We start from the raw sequence: 18,413 nt of genomic DNA on the forward strand, positions 1-18,413 counted from the left end.
CGCACCCTAGCCGTTTGACACAGTACGTACCTACCCGCAGCTTGGCTTTTATCACAGAGCGGGACGGCACCTGTGCCAACTGTGGGCCTACGGACCGTGTCAAAATTTTGAAAACCCTAAGGTTTCCTCTATTAGTCGGCTTAGTTTGTGTTTAGAAATTGTTATCCACTGCCCAGACCTGCATATAACTTGTCAGAAGCTTTCCTTAGATTGATTTCATTAGTGTTAGGGTTTTAGGTGAAATTCCTAGGAGTTTTGCTTGTTGGGTTTGTTTTTCATTTTGGTTGTGTAGTGGCTCTAAGCTTAGAAGCTGTAGGGACTTCAGATCACCTTAGTGTCTACCAGCCTTCTTATCAGTCTGACCATTTATGAAATCTCCCCTTGTTTGAGGAATCCGCTTTGAGTTTTCTCTTTACAAAACTTCGAAAAGCTTGTGTTTGAAAGTTTGGATTTTCATTTTCAAAAAGAAAACGAAATTGGTTGTTCTTGACTGATTTGTGATTCTGCATAAATTAGTCCTTAGCTTGCATCTAGCTGAGTAAAACATCCTTAAAAAAGACTTTTAGTAGGCTTTGACTTCAAATAGGTTTTTATAGTATGTAGCTCTCAAAGTTAGTCATTTTCATTAGTTTTGAGTGTTTTATTAAAAAATATAAAAATCTCTTTTGAAAAAAGTTTGTTTTTTGTAGTGATTGAGTGCTTTGAAACGAAAAAGGGAAATTTTTGTGAAATAACTAGTTGTCTCGTTTTTTGAGTGCTTTGGAAAGAAAAAGCTCTTCTTTTAATTTGTTTAATTAAGAAAGATTTGTGTTTACAAAGTATTTGCATTCTCAAACTCTTTCTTAGTTTAGAAGTTCATCGAAGAGAAAAAGATTGTTTAGATCATCTTAGGCGCATTTTTAGTGATTTTGAGTCGAGTCTTCATACCACGAGTTTCATCTCCGCACCTTTGGACTTAAACAAAAACCACTAAAATTAACGCTTAAAGTAAAATTCACCTAGTAACATTTTTATTTCTAGGGCTCTGATACACCAACTTAGCTTAGGCTAGTGTCTTCGAGTAGGAGAGTAATTAACACTCCAAGACAGTAAAAACAAACAAGTAGCTATATCTTGTGGTAGGGAAGAAATCCAATTGTTGCATTTATGCTCTGGGAAAGCTCCTCTTAAAGGAGAAGCACGAGATCATGTCCGAACCAGTGTGGGAATCAATCCTTCCTCATTGGGAACGACGCCAGATATTCATGTATTAAAAACGGTAAACCTCAGATTAACCATTGTCGAGGAGCCTGGGGTCACTTGTTGGTAAACCTTGGATTATGTCAAGGAGCCTTCAAGGGGATTGAGCTTGCTACTCTGCCCTTGCGTGCGTATCCGATCGTAAACTGTTCCCCCAGGTGTATTTGCCTCAGTTGGTAACCTTAGTGGCCATATTCTTTAGGACTCTTCCTAAGGTGACAGTGGTGGGAAGATCCCACTGTACCTGGAGTAAACGTTGGCTAGACTCACTTGGATTTTCTGGGGGGTTCACTTCACTTGAGGCGGTTAAGTGGAGGAACTTGTGCCAGTCTATTCATTAAGCAGGTTGTCGGGGTAACTGTTCCAACCTCCATTTCTGTATTGAACTCTGCGATGTTGGATTTCATCACCAACTAGTGTTTTCAGTCCGGAAAGATACTATTTGTGTGTGTTTGATCTCCTAGATTCTTTAGGCGTGTGATTCAAATTTGTTTGGTTCTTTAGAGACTTTAGGTGCTTTTCATTGAGATTTTACTTTGTTTGCGTGTGAAGTAGTTAAAAGTCTTTAACTGTGGTTGAATTACCAAGACAGTCCCGTAGACTTCGGGGTCAGTCTCCTGAGTTTGTAAACGTGGCTGAGTTATTGAGGAAGTCCCGTAGACTTCGGGGCCAACCTCCTGAGGAAGTACCGAGCCAGCTCAAAGGCTTGAAAGTCCTCATAACTCCTAGAGACAGTAGAGTTGGGTCACCTGAGGAAGGAGAATATTCTTTGATAGTACATCCTGATTTTCAATCATTAGTAGCAGATTATAATCCACAGTCAGTGTCTGTCTCCGAAATCGCTGGTAGCTTTTCATCTACTAGTGATATAGGTGAAGAACCCAAAATATCCGAGCCTGAAAGTGAATTTGCTGCTACTCCGACATCGGGGTTTGTTTCTCCAACTTCTAGTGGTCCTGGTTCACCTAGGGTAGAAAGAGTAATCACCCAGGATCTTCCTTCTGGACTTATTGCTATTGAAGAACTTGCTCTGGAAGAGGAAGTAGGCATCCCTATCCTTGAAAATCAACCTGTTATTGAGCTAAGGGAGCGTGAATCAATTTTTTACAGTCCACCTAGGAGTAGATCTTGGTATCTTTCTTTGACTAATTTTCTAGAAAACTCAGGGTTAAGTTTTTCACCACCTCGTGCTCCTTATCATCCAACACCTAGAGGTTTTTATACTCCCGTCAATATTTCAGGATAGTTATCCATGTTTACTCAATCGCTCAAATATTTTTTTTATGGCGGTCCTTCTGTTCCCTCCGGGTATCAGTCACTTTCTGGTAATTTTTCGGGAGCGTCTCCTCAACCCATTGAGCAAGGGTTATTATCTGGAAACAATGGTACTAAGTCGTTGAGCATAGAAGACATTCTTATGATGTCAGGTTCTATTCCCAATCCTCAACCTCAAGGTGGCCAATTACCGCCTGGGGGGCAACCTCAATTAACGCCTGGGGGGCAACCTCAAGGTACAAAATTTGCATCTGTGGGGCAACCTCAAGGACAGTACATACCTATGGAACAATACGTTCCTCAAGGTCAACCCTAGACTCAATATGTACCCCAAGGTCAACCCTAATATCAATTTATACCTCAAGGTAAACCCCAGTATCAGTATCTGCCTCAAGGGTATCAACCCCAAGGTCAGTACTCGAACCAAGGTTTCCAACCACCCCAAGGTCAAACGCATGTTCAAGGAACGAGAAATGTACCTTTCAATTATCAATCCTACCCTCAACCCGGTTATGGTCCTCAGTATTCTCAACCTGTTATGGGTGAGTACCCCGTAATGAATATAGTGTGGGATCCATCGCAAACCCAACAGGTGTTGCAGCCAAGTGTACAGCTGTCATCTCAAACTGGACAATCCTTAGTTTCTGGTTCACCCCAGCAACCAGTTCAGTCTAACATTCAAACTTCTGTACCTGCGGTAGTTTCTCATCCTGGGCCTAGTACACCTCGTACTCCACCTCAAACGACTGCTACAACTGCCTCAACATCTATTCAATCTACCCCACCTACTTCTGGAGTATCGACAGCTCCGGTTTCTACTATTCCTATATCTACTCCTTAGACATCTTTACCACCGTCTGGATCTATGATTCAAACTTTGGTTCAGATGCCTGTAGGACAACCTAGTTTAAGTACGGTTCTCACAAGTCAACCGCAATTCACCTATCAACCGTACCAGGGATAGTACCAATTCGGTCCTGCTGTCCAGCAGCCAGTCTATCAGTATCAACCGTACCCTGGTACACTTATCAACAACCTCAACAACCCCAGTACGGTCTGGTTAATCCTGGATTTCCGGGAGGATACAATATCTCGAATGCCATTCCCATTCCTAGTTATCCTGGATATCCTCCTCCTGGGGCTGGTCTCATGACCTAGAGTTTTAGGGATCCTAATCAGCAGTTACCGTTTATCGCAACTTTGGACTTACCTGACTTGTCGTGCCTAACGAATGATCCCATTAATTATCTTCCGTTTTGGCCGCCAATGCTGAATAAGTTGCCCAGTGACATTCCCAAGTTCGAAGGTAAATCAGGAGAGGACTCATCAAACCATGTGTTGACTTACCACCTCTGGTGTGCGTCTAACTCCATTATAGATGATTCGATCCATCTTAGACTTTTCCAGTGCACTCTAATTGGTCTCGTGGCCAAGTGGTACATTGAGTTACCGCAAGGCACTTTTTAAAATTAGTCAGTTAGCTACCTCGTTTTTGACTCTTTTTTAGTTGCCAGTCCAATATGACAATGGCACGGAATTGTTAACTTCGCTAGAACAATCGACATCCACTTACATTTCAGATCATATTCATGAGTGGAGACGTCGACGACATTTAGTGAAGGTATTTATTCCGGATCAAATCTTGGCTGAGTGGTTTGTAAAATCTTTGTTGCCAAAGATCACTGAAGATGTTGCTAAAGCCAGAGTTGTTACTGAGGAGCAAGTAATTGCTCAAGCACAGTACCTTGACTTGGTCTATACTCAGTCGGGTATGTTACACGAAAAAATCCCCGATCTTCCCAAGCAAAATCAAATCACTGCAGCTCCTTCGGGATCTCATGCCGCCGATGGTATGATTGGCATGGTTAACACTAAAAGTAAGAAGAAGTCTTCCAAGAATTCTTCCCCTATCATAACCTTGCCTGATTCCCCAATAGGAGATTCTTCTGCAGAGATTTCCACTGATATTCACGTTGTAGACTCATCTACAGCTAAATCAAAATTCGGTGGGAAGAAGAAAGGAAAAAAGAAGAATAAAACGGACAAAAGTTCAAAGGAGAAACCTGAAAAGGCGGAATCCAATGATGAAAAGCGCAAACCTCGTTATCCTTGTCTCATTTGTGATGATGAACATTTTACAAGAGACTACCCTCATCGTGTAGAGGTTGCGAAGATTGTCAAGGGTTCCCAAACTCCTGCTGTTTTGAAGGATCCTTTTCCGGTTCAAGACAGTAAGATGATAGGTTCATCCTCAAGTGCCAATGAAGAATCCATACTCATGATGTCCCATGTTAGGATTGCGACTCAATTGCAAGATTATGGTAGTAAGAGTCCTGTTGATGGTAAAGAAGAATAATCTTCTCATTCTAATCCATCAACCTCAGCTCCCGGTTCCGATCCACTACAGATCGAGAAACCTAATCCAGACTTGGTAATCAAACCGCCCGCCAAGGGTATACTTCAAAAGTCAGCTTTCAATCCACATGTGAGAGCGGCTCAGAATTATAACATTGTTGAGGATTTAGTTGTTTCACCCTCAGCAATGTCGGCTTTGGAAGTGCTGCAATCATGTCCAGCACAACGTAAATTACTTTTGTCGGCTATAGGATTTGTTGACGTTCAGGACCCAAACCTAATAATCTTCGATCTAGAAAATAGTACACCGCGTTTGCCTCATCAAATGGCTTTCTAGATTCCAGTGTTAGTAAAAAACAGGCCTATTCATCGGACTGTAATTGATGAGGGAGCCTCAACATATATTATGTCGATACAGTGTTGGAGATCGCTTGGTTCTTCTTCGCTAAATCAATCCCCGATGATTCTAAAGGCCTTTGATGGCCGTGGGTTTCATCCTTTTGGCATTCTACAAGATTTTCCTATAGGGGTTGAAGGAAAAACCGTTAGTCTAGATGTGGAGGTGGTTGATGCCCCTCTAGATTAAAACCTTCTCTTGGGTCGAAGTTGGTCTTACGCTATGACAGCGGTCGTTTCATAGGTCTTTCGAGTAATAAAGTTTCCACATAATGGAAGGATCGTAACAATAGACCAGCTGGTTTACTTTTCATCTGACCCAGCCTCTTCGGAGAGTATTCAGCATGTTGGTAAAACGAATATCCCATATAAGGATGTTGGAGTAGGATTAGTTAAAGATACCGGTTTACTGGGAACTTTTCCTTTTCCTCCAATCAATGCATCATCTTCATTTGCAACCATTCATATGATTACATTAGACACCATTATTTATGATGATTCCTGGATCATTCATTCTGAATTTGAGATAGACTCATTTGGTAATGCCATGCCTTTGAGTCCATATGAACTTGCCTATGAAGTTGTGCAGTCGTTTGCCGACCCATCTTCAACTGAGAATGACTTAATGAATGTGGTCCATGAGGAATCACTTTTCACATCAACCTCGGATTTAATCACGTTTTCTGAACTTGTTCACTCTGACGAGAAAATTCGCAAAATCCTATGTGTAGATGATTTACCATGGGAAGATCTCCATCACAGATCTTCGTTTTTACCCGAGATTGATCGTTTTGAAAATGATTTCTCATCAATTTTTACAACCGAATATGTCAAGGAACCTCAGAATCCAATGAAACATCCCGATTCAGAGTTAAATTTGGGAAACATCTCTCGAACTATTCCTATTGACATTTCGGTTAAGCCCGGAATTGTTGAGAACATTCATATAGGCGCCTCGTGTACAAATGACGAAATTCAATTATATAAGGCCCTATTTCAAGAATTCCGCGACGTTTTTGCCTGGTCCTATGAGGAAATGCCAGGAATTGATCCCGCGATTGTTGTTCATGAGATCAAGACTTACCCGGACGCTAAACCCGTCTGACAACGTTTGCGTCAGATTCACCCACGAAAAGCTGCTGCAATTAAAGCAAAAGTTGAAAAATTATTGAAAGCAGGTTTCATTTATCCGATCCTGTTAACGGATTAGGTATCGAATATTGTTCTGGTTAACAAAAAGCAGGGAACAATAAGAATATGCATCGACTATAGGGATATTAATCGAGCTTGTCCAAAGGACAATTACCCAACTCCCTATATCGATCAAATCATTGATGATTGTGTCGACAGTGAAATATTTTTCTTTATGGACGGTTTTTCCGGATACAATCAAATCAACATTCTACCTGCCGATCAACCAAAAACGGCTTTCATTTGTCCATGGGGGACATTTGCTTATTGCAAATTACCTTTTGGGCTTAAGAATGCTGGGGCAACTTTTCAAAGGGCGATGTCTTATGCGTTTCATGACATCAGACACATTGTGCAGCCATATCTCGATGACTTGCCTGCTCATTCCTTACATCGAGTTGATCACCTCGTCCATTTACGAGCAATTTTTATGAGGTGTAGGCATTATCGGATTCGGTTGAACCCACACAAATGTGTCTTCTGTATAGAAACGGGTCGATTACTGGGATTTGTAGTTTCTAAAGCCGACATTCACGTTGATCCCTCGAAGGTCGAAGCTATCATCAAATTGCCTCCTCCTTCGAGTCTCCGCCAACTCCAAAGTTTGCAGGGGAAAGCAAACTTTTTACGACGATTCATTCCTAACTACGCCGAGGTTACAAAGGGTTTTACCCGGTTGTTGAAACAAAATACACCATTCTATTGGGATGAGATAGCTTAGAAATCTTTTGATGCACTCAAACACGCGTTCACCCATGCACCGTTGTTGCATCCTCCCAACTACAACCAGGATTACTTCTTGTATCTCACCGCCTCTCATTCCACCATTGGAATGGTTTTATTTCAGGAAGATGAATTCGGAATGGAACATGTGATATATTATCTTAGTCGCACTTTAAATCCAACCGAGCTAAAATACTCACATGTGGAGAAATTGGCATTGGCAGTTGTTCAAGCTGTCCAACGTTTTCGTCACTACATTTTACTACGTAAAACTACAGTAATTTCGGATTGCAACCCTATGATCTACATTTTGACCAAGCAATTGCTAGGGGGCAAGTACTCTAAATGGATTGTTATCCTGCAAGAGTTCTACTTGGAATTTGAGAAATCCAAGTCTAAGAAATCTTTAGTTTTTGCGGAGTTAATGTGTGACTTCCCGCGTGCTGACACGGAAACTGTGGCCGAGGAGCCCATTGCGGACGAATCCTTGTTTCTAATCAGCACTTTAGATCCGTGGTATGGGGATATCATCGTTTATCTCCAGAAGCAATGCTTTCGGCCAGAAATTTCACGGTCAAAACGTCGAAATATTCGTTTCCAGTCCCAACAATTCAAGATTATTGGAGATACTCTTTATCGCCGTGGGGCAGACTCCGTTTTTCGACGTTGCTTAACTCACAAGGAAGCTGGAAGGGTTCTAAATGACTGTCACTCTGGAGTGTGTGGCGGTCATATGTCTGGGTTTGCCACGACCCAAAAGGTATTGCGAGCTGGCTACTTCTGGCCGTCTTTATTTAAAGATTGTATTACGGCGGTCCGAAAATGCCATAACTGCTAGATTTTTTATCGTAAGATGCGCGCTCCACCTTCTCCTCTCCACCCTATAATTTCCGTTGGTCCTTTTGCCAAATGGGGTATTGATTTTATTACATGTAACCCTCACTCGGCCAGGGGGCATGCGTATATCATCCTTGCGGTAGATTATTTTACTAAGTGGGCCGAGGCGATGCCTACATTTGAGGCAGACAGCAAGACAGCTGCAATTTTTGTGTTCAATCATATAATTTCTAGGTTTGGTGTCCCGCAAGCGATAATCACTGATCATGGGCACCATTTTCGAAACGTTATGATGACTGAACTTACAGGCCAGCTTGGTTTACGTCACGATAGTTCAACCCCTTATTATCCACAAGCGAATGGTATGGTTGAATCCATCAACAAAGTTTTAGTTATCATGATCCGATGAATCATTGGGATTCATTGGTCGAATTGGCACAACATGCTATTTTCAGCGCTTTTGGCATACCGAACTTCAATAAAAACATCAACAGAGTTCACTCCTTTCCAACTAGTCTATGGTTTGGAAGCTGTGTTACCCATTGAATGCGAAATCCCATCACTGCAAATGGCCATCGAGTTACTTCCAGCCACTTCCAAAGAGGAAAAGCGTTTGTTATACTTGGCTCAATTAGATGAGAATCGACGTGATGCTGCATTGGCGATCGAGATTCACGTAAAACGAATGAAAGCTCAGTATGATCGAAATGTGACCCCTCGAAATTTTTCGGAAGGAGATCTAGTCTTAGTTTATGATCAAGCTAAAGATAAATTAGGCACTGGAAAATTCGTTCCTATATGGCATGGTCCCTATGTTGTCAAGCGAAAGCTAGCCAAAGGGGCTTCTGAATTGGTAGACTTTGACGGGGACTCTTTGGGTAAACCCAGAAATGGCCTTTACTTGAAGAGGTATTATGCTTAAAAGAATGGGTATGGAGATTTTTAGTTAGGATAGTTTTTTCTTTCTAGCTCGTGTGTTTTAGTTTAAACATTGTGCTTAGCTTAGAGAGTGTTTTTCGTCATTATTCCTGCTTATCTTGGTTTTACTCTTGATATTGCAGATGTCGGCGCCTCTCCAAATATACATTGGTTTCGCTGATGGTGCTTGTCGTAATACACAGAACATCTCTTCTGCAGCTTGGGTTATCTATTCGCCCTCTGACGAGTTAGTATCTATGCATGGGGTAAGCCTCGGTCAAACAACGAACAACATTGCCGAGTATAGTGCAGTGATTGAGTTATTATCTGAATCTATTTCATTTGGGATTCGGAGTTTGATAGTGAGGTTAGATTCTGAACTCATTGTATTACAGCTTAATAGAGTGTATGCCATTAGAAATCCAATGTTATTAAGATTATTTTTGAGAGTGCATCTCTTGGAACGTGAATTTGATTATATTGAATATTAGCATATTCCAAGGTCTTTAAATACATTAGCAGATGCAATTGCTTCTCGAATGTTAAATAGACATTTGCAATAATCATACATGTAAATTTAAAACCATTCCATAACATGATTTACAATATAAGCTGGTAATAGTGATATATATATAGGAGTGTGTCAAAAAATACATCATCCTCGATCATAGGTTGAAAAACACCTTATGATCGGAAAAAATGATAAGTACAAAAAACAAAAATGTCACATGTGCCCACAATAGGCGATCATCCTATCACTGGTGATGATCTCTATAAGAAACCACTGCACGGGCCACATTGCAAAGGAACCTCCTAAAAGGTCTCGGGACAACAATCACATAGCGCTGAAGTCGACGAGGAATGTTGTCTATAGTGGTCTCAGGAATATCTCCTGTCAAGTGCTAGAGATGACCCTCCAACTCGGCCAAAACCTTTGCTGATTCGTCCTGTGGGGCTGGCGCGGGTGCAACTGGTTGCCTCCTCTCGTAAGGCCGGAGAGCGGCTGGTCGCTGTGGACCCACATCTGCATTTGAAATTTTTACTATCAGTTTTGAGACGATGAAAAAATAACAAAAAATTAAAATAAAAAAAAATGTTGAAAAGGATTTTACCTGACTCGTCCCACTGCTCTCCTGGTGGAAGAACCATGTCTAGGTCACGACGAAAATCCATCCCAGCGTAGGAGAAGTCCTAAATAGAAAAGACCTATTTTTCCAGCCATTGGAAATACTCAGGTTTGAATCGAGCAACCTCTGTCCTCTCGTCCGGGTGACGGGCCATGACTGCGACCCATCGCATCAGTTTGGGCTCTCGAGGAAGACCAGCGCCAACAGTAATGTGCTATGGGATCAACATAGGAACCCTCTCCAGGCCAAAACTCACGACCAAAGCCCCATAGCCAAAGGTATTTAGTCGTCTGTTCTTAGCCCTGGTCAGTTGGCCTTTCACATTGGCCAACAAGGCATCGTACCAGTTGAAGATGTTGCCTCGAAAGCAATCAACTGCCATACGCATCTAGGATCCAGTGGCAATATGTAATGCGGTAGCTCCGCAAAGTCTGGTGACAGTGAACGCAATCACCATGAGCTCACGACGGGATATCGTCTTTATGTCTATCCCTTTGTCTCTAGCCTGGCTGTTGCAGTACTCTAGCCGGAGGCTATCGACAGACTGGCCACCTGGCCTAGTCCCGTGCAGAGTCAAGTCTTCGCCTCTCTTAGGCAAACCAGTCAAGAAATATATGTCCGCCAGCTCGATTTCGAGCTGGTGGCCGCCGATGAAGAAGCACTGGTCCTGTATGCTCCATCTGTCAACCAGCCACTGTAAGAAATCCACCTGAGCCCTCATGCCAGGAATGGCCCAGAATTTATACAAGCCGCATGCCCTCAAAGCATCAAGTGAAGGCTTATGATTCCATGCGGCAGCATCCACGTCCTCATGCTCCCGTTCATGCCAATCTGGCATGATGTACTCTCTACATCAAGTATAAAGACAAATTAAAATGCTAGAAAATATTTTGTGTGGTCCATTTTTTAGAATTTTTGGGTTAAAAAACCTTGCGGCGGGGACCACACCCTCCAGGTTAGACACAGTGTGTGGGACCGCACTTTGTCTACACAGAAGGTGCGAACCCCGAGCTTTTTCCCAATGGAGAAAAAGTCGGGGTCCGCGGGCCCGCAATGGTAAACCTGCGGGCCCCCGCGCGCGGGTTTTGCGCCTAAAAACCCTCCCAAAAATGAAATAAAAGACTAAAACAAAAAATTAAATGGTTAAAAATGAAGAGTGGGATGATGTGGATTACCTGGAGAAGACGACGTTCAATTTCGACGGTTGGATTTTCCGCAATATTCACGGGAAGTTTTCTGAGCAAAAGCACTATTTTCTCACCCAAACTCGAACGATAAAAATGAATTGACAAAGGCCCTTTTTATAAGTTTTTTGAGTAAATAAATTGCAAATTTGTTTATGTTTCACTTTGAAAAGGTATTTTGCGACATTTTTATCCATTTCAAACAGGTATGAGTAATTTTTGTGTTTTTGTGCAGAATAAAGGATTATTCAGGCGAAATCTATCATTTTCGACGAAAAACATGTAGAGTCATTTTTAAGCTCTTTTCTGACTCCTAAAACATGAAAAGATTGTTGAGTGTTTCTTTTAGACTCGTTAAAACAGAATTGAAAGACGGTCCACTTACAGCTCTTTTCTGACCGTAAAATCGTGAAAAGATTGCCAGATTTTTGTCGTTTCAAATTCGATATTGGTTATAAAACGACGTGTCATTGATCGCTTTTTTACTTTTTCGGGTCAAGGGCACTAATGATGAAAAGTACTCCTTGGTCGTAAAAGATCAAGCGGTTCTCTCAAGTATTATTTTATACTTTTTCGGGTTTGGGAGACACAAATTTACGAAAAAGGTCAACCCTGGAGTCTTCTTAAGTTTTTCAGACTCTATAAAATTGAAAAATGTCAAGTTTCTCCTATACTGGACTCGTTAAAATTTCACAGTAAAGGACCTGTTCAATTACAAATAGGAACGAACCACTCCTTCTTAGGGTTCGAATTTAAACTAAGTTGGACTCATCCGAAGGATGAGCTTATAATCAAGCAAATGTTATTCTCCTCAAGCTTGTCAAAAGTAAAGAGGTACTTGCCAGAAATGGTGGGGGAAAAGAGAGAAAAATGAGCCTGTTTGTCATACTTTGTAACCACTCTTGAACATGACACTTTCATTCACCTAGGTTGGGAAATCCTTTGCCTAATAGTTTATCAAACCACATTGAAAGTCTTCAGCCGGTTTCTGGGTATTAACTTTGGGTCAATTGTCACCAAGCCATCTGCTGTGTTGTTATGTGTTCAAGAAGTCACTGCCAATAAGCCATTCATCTGCAAAATGTCTGTCATCCATCTTGACCATCCTTGAGTTAGTACTTGCAACTAAATTTCTTCAACTTGATCTATGATTTCGTGTTGTTGGCTTGCCTACGACGGATCACTTTCTATCGACATCAGCTCATTATCTAGAAAGATGATCTAGGAATCGTCAGTACCTTGGGATCTGCATGCCTCAATCGCAGGTTTCTCGCCTTTGACGACAATTTACATCATTGACTTTCGATCAAAGGATTCCGTGACATGTTCGACACCAACACATTTATTCGCATCTCACGGATTGTACTGGGTACTTTGAGAGCCATTGACATCACTGGTGGTTTCTCTCACACTTGTTAACAATTTACATCATTGACTGGTAATCAAGTGGTTTCTACCATGTTCGACATCAACACATTCATTCGCATGGATAGAATCGTACTGTTTCGGGAAGTAGAAATGAAGACCCTGGATCTAGTTTCCACAATCCAGGTTGCAAGGAATTTTGTATTCATTGTACAATGGACTATTCATAAACAGATGGCTGCATCCATACTGTGTCCACATGAGTCTATACTTGTGATGTTTTACAAGATCATTCCTGTATCAGAGCAGTAGTTAGTTTTTCTAGTCAGTTTTGATCTGAGTATGGGAATGCCTACCTCAGCGATGATATGATCTCATATATATATATATCTTGCATTGAATGTTTTTACAGGTTCCAACCGGGCTCTCCACAAGATGATCCTCGAAGTGATAAAGTACTTCACTCTTCCTAAATGATAAGAAATCCTCATCTACTACAGACTTCGCACTTTAGGGGGCAATCTGTTACACAAAAATATCGTCACCATGATTATTTGAAGTCAGTATGGGTCTATCATCACTTGTACTATCCTCCTAAGCAAGTCTCAGACCTCAACTCTTCAAATCAAGCTTTGGAAATGAGAGAAAGACATTAAAAATCAATGTAACTCTGGTTCCGCACTTTCTCTCATGGTCACCTGCGGTCCCACACCTTCTGTGTACAAAAACTGCGGACCTGCCCGCTCTGTCCCTAATGGTGTAGGTGTGGAACCCTGTGAAAGTCAAAAGGCGCAAGATTTATCTTAAAAAACTCACTTTGGGTTAATTCTAGAGGTTTCTAGAAGGAATTTTGACGTGGATTGTTCGCTCTGAGGTGGTTCATGCATCCCAAAAGAGAAGGAGCTAATCCCTTGATGAGAGGAGCTATCCCTTTGAAGGAGGGCTTTATCCCTTTGAAGGAGGACCTAGTAACCTCCCTCCATTGCACTATAAATACAGACATTGGGCTGGTTACTAGAGAGGTTAGAAGCTGAACATTTTTTAGGGTAAATGCTAGTGAAATCAAGACTTCCTAGTTGAGCTTAAGAGGAGAGATCACACATCTTTTTGGCTTCATTGGGGAGTGAGTGAAAATTGTCAAAGTAGAGGAGACTTCTTGCTAGACCCTGGGAGGAGCTTGTACAGTGTCAAGGCAAAGGTTGTGTCACACGGAATAAGTCGATCTTGCGGACAAGATAGACCTTCCTAGAATCTAAAGAAGACCTAATGACAAGCAAACCAACCAGACACTATCTTTCTCTAAATATGCTTTGATAAACAATAGCAAACAAGTGTTTTTAGGGCCTGCCTTAGGTCCAACGCTAGCTTGTGGATGCCCTCGCTCCTTCGATCCAAATGAGCTCCTTTTCACGAATCTACAAATACAAACAAGGAAAACAAATTAAATAGCACCTGAAAAGCCAATTGCATAAAACATATTTAACATGAAAGTCAAGGAGTCCATGAAACAAATAACATAAGATACTTGTTGAGAAAAATGAGTTTGATTGTATTAATTCAAAAGAAGAAGAACCTTACAACCTTTGCCTTGACGCTGTACAAGCTCCTCCTAGGGTCCAGCAAAAAGTCTCCTCTACTTTGACAAGTTTCACTCAATCCCCAATGAAACCAAAAAGGTATGTGATCTCTCCTCTTTAGGTTTAACTAGGAAGTCTTGATTTCACCAGCATTTACCCTCAAAAATGTTCAGCTTCTAACCTCCCTAGCAACTAGCCCAATGCCTGTATTTATAGTGCAATGGAGGGAGGTTACTAGGTCCTCCTTCAAAGGGACAAAGCCCTCCTTCAAAGGGATAGCTCCTCTCATCAAGGGATTAGCTCCTTCTCCTTTGGGATGCATGAACCACCTCAGAGCGAACAATCCACGTCAAAATTCCTTCTAGAAACCTCTAGAATTAACCCAAAGTGAGTTTTTAAAGATAAAACTTGCGCCTTTTGACTTTCACAGGGGTCTGCACCTACACCATTAGGGACAGAGCGGGCATGTACGCAGCTTTTCTACACAGAAGGTGCGGGACCATAGGTGACCATGAGAGAAAGTGCGGAACCAGAGTTACATTGATTTTTAATGTCTTTCTCTCATTTCCAAAGCTTGATTTGAAGAGCTGAGGTCTGAGACTTGCTTAGGAGGACAATACAAGTGATGATAGACCCATACTGACTGCAAATAATCATGGTGACGATATTTTTGTGTAACAGATTGCCCCCTAAAGTGCGAAGTCTGTAGTAGATGAGGATTTCTTATCATTTAGGAAGAGTGAAGTACTTTATCATTTCGAGGATCATCTTGTGGAGAACCCAGTTGGAACCTGTAAAAACATTCAATGCAAGCTATATATATGAGATCATATCATCGCTGAGGTAGGCATTCCCATACTCAGATAAAAACTGACTAGAAACTAACTACTGTTCTGATACAGGAATGATCTTGTAAAACATCACAAGTATAGACTCATGTGGACACAGTATGGGCGCAACCATCTGTTTATGAATATTCCATTATATAATGAATACAAAATTCCTCGCAGCCTGGATTGTGGAAACTAGATCCAGGGTCTTCATTTCTACTTCCCGAAACAATACGATTCTATCCATGCGAATAAATGTGTTGATGTCAAACATGGTAGAAACCACTTGATTACCAGTCAATGATGTAAATTGTTAACAAGTGTGAGAGAAACCACCAGTGATGTCAATGGCTCTCAAAGTACCTAGTATAGTCCATGAGATGCGAGTAAATGTGTTGATGTCGAGCATGTCACGAAATCCTTTGATCGAAAGTCAATGATGTAAACTGTCGTCAAAGGCGAGAAACCTGCAATTGATGCATGCAGATCTCAAGGTACTGACGATTCCTAGATCATCTTTCTAGATAATGAGCTGATGTCGATAGAAAGTGATCTGTCGTAGGCAAGCCCACAACACGAAATCATAGATCAAGTTGAAGAAATTTAGTTGCAAGAACTGACTCAGGGATGGTCAAGATGGATGACAGATATTTTGCATATGAATGGCTTATTGGCAGTGACCCCTTGAACACATAACGACACGACAGAGGGCTTGGTGACAATTGACCCAAAGTTGATACCCAGAAACCGGCTGAAGACTTTCAATGTGGTTTGATCAACTGTTAGGAAAAGGATTTCCCAACCCATGTGAATAAAAGTGTCGTGTTCAAGAGTGGTTACAAAGTATGACAAACAGGCTCATTTTTCTCTCTTTTCGCCCACCATTGCTGGCAAGTACCTCTTTATTTTTGACAAGCTTGAGGAGGATAACATTTGCTTGATTATAAGCTCATCCTTCGGATGAGTCCAACTTAGTTTAAATTCGAACCCTAAGAAGGAGTGGTTCGTTCGTGCTTGTAATTGAACAGGTCCTTTACTGTGAAATTTTAACGAGTCCAGTATAGGAGAAACTCGGCGTTTTTCAATTTTAGAGAGTCTGAAAAAGCTTAAGAAGACTCTAGGGTTGACCTTTTTCGTAAATTTGTGTCTCCCAAGCCCGAAAAAGTATAAAATAATACTTGAGAGAACCGCTTGATCTTTTACGACCAAGGAGTACTTTTCGTTATTAGTTCCTTTGACCCGAAAAAGTAAAAAAGCGATCAATGACACATCGTTTTATAACCAATATCGAATTTGAAATGACAAAAATCCGGCAATATTTTCATGTTTTTACCGTCGGAAAAGAGCTTTAAGTGGACCGTATTTTAATTCCATTTTAACGAGTTTAAAAGAAACACTTTGCAATCTTTTCATGTTTTAGGAGTCAGAAAAGAGCTTAAAGATGACTCTACATGTTTTTCTGTTGAAAATGATAGATTTCGCCTGAATAATCCTTTATTCCGCACAAAAACAAAAACATTACTATACCTGTTTGAAATGGATAAAAACGTCGCAAAATACCTTTTCAAAGTGAAACATAAACAAATTTGTGATTTATTTACTCGAAAAACCTATAAAAAGGGTCTTTGTCAATTCATTTTTACCATTTGAGTTTGGGTGAGAAAATAGTGCTTTTTCTCAGAAAACTTCCCGTGAAGATTGCGGAAAATCCGACCGTCGGAATCGAGCGCCGTCTTCTCCAGGTAATCCACATCATCCTAATCTTCATTTTTAACCATTTAATTTTTTGTTTTAGTCTTTTATTTTCATTTTTGGGAGGGTTTTTAGGCGCAAAACCCGCGCGCGGGGGCCCGCAGGTTTACCATTGCAGGCCTGCGGACCCCGACTTTTTCTCCAATGGGAAAAATCTCGGGGCCCGCACCTTCCGTGTAGACAAAGTGCGGTCCCACGCACTGTGTCTAACCCGGAAGGTGCGTACCCCGCCGCAAGGGTTTTGAACCCAAAAATTGTCAAAAATGGACCAATCAAAATATTTTCTAGCAATTTAATTAATCTTTATACTTGATGCAGAGAGTACATCATGCTAGATTGGCGTGAACGAGAGCATGAGGACATGGATGCTGCCACGTGGAATCATCAGCCTTCACTTGATGCTTTGAGGGCGTGCGGACTGTACAAATTCTGGGCCATTCCTGGCATGAGGGCTTAGGTGGATTTCTTACAGTGGCTGGTCGACAGATGGAGCATATAGGACCACCGTTTCTTCATTGGTGGTCACCAGCTCAAAATCGAGCCGGTGGACATATATTTCTTGACTGGTTTGCCTAAGAGAGGCGAAGACTTGACTCTGCACGGGACTAGGCCAGGTGGCCAGTCTGTTGATAGCCTCTAGCTAGAGTACTGCAACAGCCAGGCTAGAGACAAAAGGATAGACATAAAGACAATATCCCGTCCTGAGCTCATGGTGATTGCATTTACTGTCACCAGACTTTGTGGAGCTGCCGCATTACATATTGCCACCGGATCCCAGATGTGTATGGCAGTTGATTGCTTTCGAGGCACCATCTTCAACTGGTGCGATGTCGTGTTGGCCAATGTGAAAGGCCAACTGACCAGGGCCAAGAACAAACGACTAAAGACCTTTGGTTATGGGGCTTTGGTCGTGAGCTTTGGCCTGGAGAGGGTTCCTATGCTGATCCCACAGCACCTTACTGTTGGAGTTGGGCTTCCTCAAGAGCCCAAACTGATGCGATGGGTCGCAGTCATGGCCCGTCACCCAGACGAGACGACAGAGGTTGCTCGCTTCAAACCTGAGTATTTCCAATGGCTGGAAAACCAAGTCTTTTCCATTCAGGATTTCCCTTACGCTGTGATAGATTTTCGTGGTGACCCAGACATGGTTCTTCCACCAGGAGAGCAGTGGGACGAGTCAGGTAAAATCCTTTTCAACATTTTTCCTATTTTTTTTTATTTTTTTTTCCATCGTCTCAAAACTGATAGTAAAAAATTTTAAAATGCAGATGTGGGTCCACAGCGACCAGCCGCTCTCCGGCCTTTTGAGAGGAGGCAACCAGTTGCACCTGCGCCAGCCCCACAGGATGAGTCAACAGAGGTTTTGGCCGAGTTGGAGGGTCATCTTGAGCGCTTGACAGGAGATATTCCCGAGACCACTATAGATGACATTCCTCGTCGACTTCAGTGCTATGTGATTGGAGTCTCGGGACCTTTTAGGAGGTTCCTTTGCAAGGTGGCCCGTGCAGTGGTTTCTTATAGAGATCATCACCAACGATAGGATGATCGCCTTTTGTGGGCACATGTGACATTTTGTTTTTTGTACTTATCATTTTTGCCGATCATAAGGTGTTTTTCAACCTATGATCGAATACGATGTATTTT

This window comes from Pinus tabuliformis, chromosome 3_1, assembly GCF_031772625.1.
Source record: "Pinus tabuliformis cultivar Carrire ecotype Pingquan chromosome 3_1, CPIR1, whole genome shotgun sequence".
NCBI lineage: Eukaryota > Viridiplantae > Streptophyta > Pinopsida > Pinales > Pinaceae > Pinus > Pinus tabuliformis.